Consider the following 6,882-nt stretch of genomic DNA (forward strand, 5'->3'; position numbering starts at 1 on the left):
AGAGGAGCTGCCCCTGCCGGGCTAAGGAATGCTGCTTTCAGGACGCAAAACAAGCCTCATCCTGAGTGGATGAGAGAGCTTCCTGAGACAGCTGGAGAGCAGGGGGACAGACTGGCAGTCCCCTGTCCCCAACCACAGGGGACAGCTGTGACTGGGGGTCCCAGGTCTCAATATCAGGGCTCTAGCGGGGTCGTCCGGGCAGCAGAAGCTCGGTTCCTCCTCTCAACCCGGTGCGAAGGTGCAGGCGGGGCTGCCGGGCCCTCCCCGAAGCTGGGCCTGCTCTGCAGCCCTGGGCGTCTTCTATCTGCCTCGGCACAGAGCCCAGTGACAGTGGCTGTGGTCACTTACGGAGACCTGCTGAGGAGCAGAGAGGGCAGCAAGCTTCGCCCTGGGAGCCAGAGCCCTGGGCTGGCCTTCCCCGCAGCCGGCCGAGTGACCCCGGCTGCAAGCCCTCTGAGCCCGTTTCCTGAGCTGCTGCATTGCAACCTCCCAGTAACCGACTCAGGCGGCTCCTGGGCGTTTGAATGGGGCAATATGTGTGAAGTTATTATTTTTTAACTGACATATAATTTGCACACAGTAAAATTCACCCTTTCGTGTGCGGCATTATAAGTTTTGTATAACCACCAGCTCCACAATTAAGACATAGCACATTTTCATCTGCCCCAAAAGCTCCCTCATGGGCCGGGCGTGGTGGCTCACGCCTGTAATCCTAGCACTCTGGGAGGCCGAGGCGGGTGGATTGTTCGAGGTCGGGAGTTCGAAACCAGCCTGAGCGACACCCCGTCTCTACTAAAAATAGAAAGAATTAATTGACCAACTAATAATATATATACAAAAAATTAGCCGGGCATGGTGGCGCATGCCTGTAGTCCCAGCTACTCTGGAGGCTGAGGCAGGAGGATCGCTTGAGCCCAGGAATTTGAGGTTGCTGTGAGCTAGGCTGATGCTATGGCACTCACTCTAGCCCGGGCAACAAAGTGAGACTCTGTCTCAAAAAAAAAAAAAAAAAAAAAAAGCTCCCTCATGACCCCCGTAGGCAAACCCTCCCACCCCCAACCCCGGCCCTCAGCCCCTAATGACCCACCTGATTTTTGACCCTACCATTTTGCCTTTTCCAGAATGTTGTATAAATGGAGTCGTCCACAATTCAGTCTTCCAACTGCGGCTTCTTTTACTTAGCACCATGCACTTAGGATTCATGCGTATGTTTGTCATTACCCAGAGCTTGCGCCTTTTTATCGCCGAGTCGGATTCCGCCGTGTCCTGGTACTAGCTTGTCCTCCCCCGTCCTTTGGCGACTGTGAATACAGCTGCCACGCAGTATCTGTGTGTAGGTTTTCGGGAGAATGTAAGGTAAGAGCCCAGAAGTGTGGGTACTGGATCATGTAGTTAGTGTATACATACCTTTTCCAGAAATGACCAGACTGATTTCCGTGGTATCTGCGCCATTTTGCGTTCCCACAGCAGTGTCTGAGAGTTCCAGTTTCTCTTCTTCTTTGTCAGCACTTGGTATGGTCAGGGATTTTTTTAGCCCTTCTAGTAGGTGTGTACCATAAAGTTGCTTTTTAACTGTCCATCAGCAGTTCCGGGTCATTGCAGCAGCATTGAAATATGGGTAGGAAACCAGGCTCTGGAGCCAAACCACTTGGGTTAAAATCCTAACTCTATTTACAAACTCCTTAATTTTCAACTTCTTCTGTTTTTTGAAACAGTATTGCTCTGTCTCCCAGGCTGGAGTGCAGTGGCTCAATCACAGTTCACTGCAGCCTCCAACTCCTGGGCTCAAGCCCTCCTCCTACCTCCGCCTCTCAAGTACCTGGGACTACAGGCAAGCACCACCACGCCCAGCTAATTGTATCAAAACGGCTGAACCGGATCTATATACTTTTAGCTAAGTATGACTTGGAAGTGAACTTTGCACGCTTGGGGCTATTCTGTGCAGTTTCTCACGGTTTTAGAGCCACAGACTGGTACAGGGAAATTCAATGAACTGTAGACATCACCGTGGTGGTCATCGATTATTCTGGTAAAGGCACAGAATTTTTAATGGGTTCACAAAATTCCATTTTCTTATTTAACAAATATTTTTAAAAATTAGTTTTTATTTTTTAGTTTTTGTAGAGACAAATCTCACTATGTTGACCATGCTAGTCTCAAACTCCTGGTCCCAAGTGACCCTCCTGCCTGGGCCTCCCAAAGTGCTGAGATTACAGGCATGAGCCACCACGCCCAGCCTCATTTGACAGATATTTTTGCGGTCTTGCTGTGGGCCAGGCACTATTGTAGGCAAAGGTGGAAAACAAAACCAAGTCCCTTGCCTCAGGGGGCTCACATTCCAGTGGGGTAGAAAATGATAAACATATAAACATCTCAATATATGATATACTTACAGAACAAAAATTATGATGATAAAATTATAATTAAATTTTATGAATTAAAATTACATAACTAAAAATGTTAGCTACAGGTGCTAAAAAGAAAGTAAACAGAGAATGATTTAGAGTGGGCAGCGATTTCAGGAAGTGGCACTTGAGTAGTGACCGAAGGAAGCAAGGAAGTGAGTGTGTAAAGGTTTGGAGCAAGTGCAAACCTTAGGCAAGAGAAACAGTGATTTTCCTTTCCACCTGGCGACATTCCACAAGATCCAGAACTTAGCTTCTCATCTAACTTCTAAGTTTCTTTTAAGAAATCAACTGAGATTATAAAAATCAAAAGGCCTCATCAAAATTCTTTTGTCCCAAAAGTTTTGTCGAGTAGAATTTGTACCTGAGCAGGTTGCCTCCCACTCCCAGGCCTCAGTTTCCCCGTGTCTCCAAGGTGAGAGTTGAGCCAGGTGCCAGGAGGTGTCATGGCAGAAGGGGGAGGGGCTTTGTTTGGCCAGAGCTGGGCTTGACTCCTGGCTCTGCCATTTCTACCAAACCATAACACTGCGTCTTCACCTCTCTGAGCCTCTGTGTTTTCAAAGCAAGCCTTTTGGGGTCAGATGAAGCGCCTCGAGTCCAGCTGGTATCTGACGCCTGCCCTCCTTCTCCCCACACCGCTCAGGCCGGACCTCGGGTCTCGAGAGGTGGTGCCTGTGCGCGGGGTCCGTGAGTGGCCGAGGCCGGGATGGGAGGTTGCCAGGCGCACCTTTGCGGTGACACTAGTTGAAGCCTTCTCGGCTAGTCAGGAGAACCCCCAAACTTTCGCAAGTCCTCGAGTCTAAATGACTTGAGCGTAGCCCCACGTGTCGGGAGCCGGAGGAGCATCCGGAATTCCGGCGTGCAGGGCACGTCTGCAACGCAGCATTCCTGAAAGCCCAGCGCCATTTACGTGACCCGCAGAGCATGCTCAGGAGAGGGATGGCGTGCTGGCCATGTGGGTCCCCACGTGAGTGGGTCCTGGGAAAGGTGGCACGTTCTCGGTGGAAACCAAGACGCCCAAGACTGCCGGCCTGGAAGTTGGTGATGAGCAGGCTCCTGCCAGGGGTGCACTGAGGCAGGGACAGAGCTGGCTGCTACACACTTGTGTGCACAGGCAGATGCCGCACCCAGGGGAGGGGAAGGCCGAGCCCAGGTTGGCAGAGCGAAAACACAGGGGTCTGGATCCCACTGGCGCGGGGGCCACTGTATGGCTCTGGGTCGCCAGCCTCGGGACTTCTTGATGAGTGAGGAAAACGTGAGCCCCACTCGGTTGAGACGCTAACTGGGCCCTGCCCCACGCGGCCGAACTCAGTGCTCACAGACTCCGCGCCAGGTCTGAGGCCTGTGCGGGGCACCGCGCCCGTCATTTCACTCTGTCCCGTGAGGTCACATGCTGAGGAACCTGAGGGCCAGAGAGGGCCTCCTCACTGTCCTACAGGTAGTAACCAGAAGAGCTGGGGTTTGGATTCAGAGCTGTCTGGCTCCAAACGCTGCGTGCAGCCCGGCCCGGCCCGGCACGCTGAGACTCCCACTGTCTTAGCAGCTCAGGCCGCTGGAACAAAACGTGTGCACGGGGCGGCTCATACACAGCAGGTGTTTACACGTCACAGCGCAGAGGCTAAGGAGCCCAAGCTCGAGGCACGGGCAGATTCCGTGTCTGGCGGCCCTGCCTGGTTCACAGATGGCACCTGCTTGCCGTGTTCCAGGCGGTGTGAGGGGCGAGGAAGCTCTCTGGGGTCCCTTTCATAGGGCACTCGTCCCATTCATGAGGGCTCCACTCTCGGGACCTAGTCGCCTCCCAAAGGCCCCACTTCCTGACGCTGTCACTCAGGCGGTTGGGATTTCAGCATTTAATTTTGGGAGGACACATTCAGACCACAGCACTCACTACAGTCAACAGCATTTGGCATCGCAGGATTTGCTGTGGGTCTGAATCCTGGCTGGCCGCCTGCTAGCCGGGGGCCCTGGGGGAGCCATTCAGAGCCTCTGCGCCTCAGTTTCCTGCTCTGGAACTGGGACCATGGCAGGACCTACCTCACAGGTGGTGCTGAGGCTGCCTCTGCGTCCTTCAGCCTGCCTGGCTCTGTGATTGTCGCTGGCCAAGTGCAGTTTGAGTGCTGCGCACCTCCCCACTGTGGCATTAGCCCTCTGCAGAGGCACCACCGCCTTTCTCCAGATGCGGAAACCAAAGCTCAGGGAGGGCATGTGCTAAGCTCAGCATCGCCTGCTGGTGCGGCGGGGGCGCACCCTGGGTGTGAGGAGTCCAGGCTCTCAGGAGAGGTGCCCACCCCTCTGAACCTCGGTCTCTTTGTCTGTAGAGTAGGGGTGAGACTAGCACCTGCCTCACGGTTATGGGATTAAATGAGACGCAGTATGTGCAAAACTCAGCCTAGTCCCTAGCGCAGAGTAACCGCTCAATCTATGTAGCTGGTGCTATTATTTGTTGTTGTTCTTAGAAAGCTCTGCGATGACCACACCAATCTCCCGCTTCCTCGCCACTGGGGACCACAGGAGGACGTGCTGCCCGACCGCAGGCCGCCAGCCTCTGCCCCGGCTTTGCCGAGACCAAGGTCAAGGCATGGTGAAGACTCAAGCCCTTCACGCTGTCCTCTGCCCCGTGGGGAGCGGCCACTATGTGCCCCTCAACTCTGGGCGGCTGCAGACGGTCTGCCCCCAGGAAGCCCTTCCTCGCAGACGCCCCGGACAGATAAGGAACCGGCTCGGGCCAGACCGATGCACCGGGTACTCCTGATTTATGGAGAAATTCCTCGAGGGTGTGACCTTGTCCATTCCTTGCTGGCGTCTGCTGGACCTGCTAAAGGCAGGGCCCCTGGCTGCCAGGTCACCTTTCTGTGGGCAGTGGGGGCGGGGGCCAGGGCATGCACACTCACACACACACACACACACTCACACACACACACACATACACAACCACCCACGCTCTCACACACAGTCACACACACCACACACCACGCCCCGCATGGTGACTCCTGGCGTAAGAACTCCGGTTCCAGCCCTGGCTCTGCCGTTGCCGTGCCGCGTGGCTGTAGGCAGCGCACCTCCCTCTCTGCCCGTCACATGCACATTGGAAGCTGCGTGAGGCCATCTTGGCCTGTCCCTCAGGGCCCGGGACCTTTGTCCAGCACCTGCCGGGGTCAGCCACCCCCGCCCGGTGCTCAGGCGGCGCCCTCACCTGAAAGCCCCGCTCTCCCTCCTCCTCCCTGCCTTCGGCTCGACGAGCGTGTCCTCCCTGGCAGAACCAGCCGCCTTCGCCTACAGCCGGCCGGGCCCTGCGTGGCTCCCGTCCGGTGACTCTACTGCCCGAGCAGAGCCTGCACGCAGTAGGTGCGCAGCACACAGGCCGAGCCGGCGGGCGCGTGAGGGCACGCTTCATGTTTTGTGTCCGTTTGTCCATCCACCCACCCGTTCAGCCACAGCGTGCCCGGGGTGCCCTGTTGTGAGCCGCACACCGCGCGGCGTGCCGGGCAGCCTCGGAGAAGGCGGGTGCCCCACACCCGCCTTGTGTGTGAGAGTGTGTGTGTGTGCATGTTGTATGTGGAAGTATGTGTGTGTGGCATGTTGTGCGAGTGTGTGGTGTGTAAGTGCGGTGTGTGAGTGTGTGAGAGTGTGTGTGAGAGTGTGTGTGTGCATGTGGTATGTATGAGTGTGTGTGGCATGTTGTGCGAGTGTGTGGTGTGTAAGTGTGGTGTGTGAGTGTGTGAGAGTGTGTGTGAGAGTGTGTGTGTGCATGTGGTATGTATGAGTGTGTGGCATGTTGTGCGAGTGTGTGGTGTGTGAGTGTGTGACAGTGTGTGTGAGAGTGTGTGTGTGTGCATGTGGTATGTATGTGTGTGGCATGTTGTGCGAGTGTGTGGTGTGTGAGTGTGTGACAGTGTGTGTGAGAGTGTGTGTGTGCATGTGGTATGTATGAGTGTGTGGCATGTTGTGCGAGTGTGTGGTGTGTGTGTGTGAGAGTGTGTGTGTGTGCATGCGGTATGTATGAGTGTGTGTGGCATGTTGTGCGAGTGTGTGGTGTGTGAGTGTGTGTGAGAGTGTGTGTGTGCATGTGGTATGTATGAGTGTGTGTGGCATGTTGTGCGAGTGTGTGGTGTGTGAGTGTGTGTGAGAGTGTGTGTGTGCATGTGGTATGTATGAGTGTGTGTGGCATGTTGTGCGAGTGTGTGGTGTGTGAGTGTGTGTGTGCATGTGGTATGTATGAGTGTGTGTGGCATGTTGTGCGAGTGTGTGGTGTGTGAGTGTGTGTGAGAGTGTGTGTGTGTGCATGTGGTATGTATGAGTGTGTGTGGCATGTTGTGCGAGTGTGTGGTGTGTGAGTGTGTGTGAGAGTGTGTGTGTGTGCATGTGGTATGTATGAGTGTGTGTGGCATGTTGTGCGAGTGTGTGGTGTGTGAGTGTGTATGAGAGTGTGTGTGTGCATGCTGTATGTATGAGTGTGTGTGGCATGTTGTGCGAGTGT

The sequence above is a fragment of the Microcebus murinus genome, chromosome 8, assembly GCF_040939455.1.
Source record: "Microcebus murinus isolate Inina chromosome 8, M.murinus_Inina_mat1.0, whole genome shotgun sequence".
Taxonomy (NCBI): Eukaryota; Metazoa; Chordata; class Mammalia; order Primates; family Cheirogaleidae; genus Microcebus; species Microcebus murinus.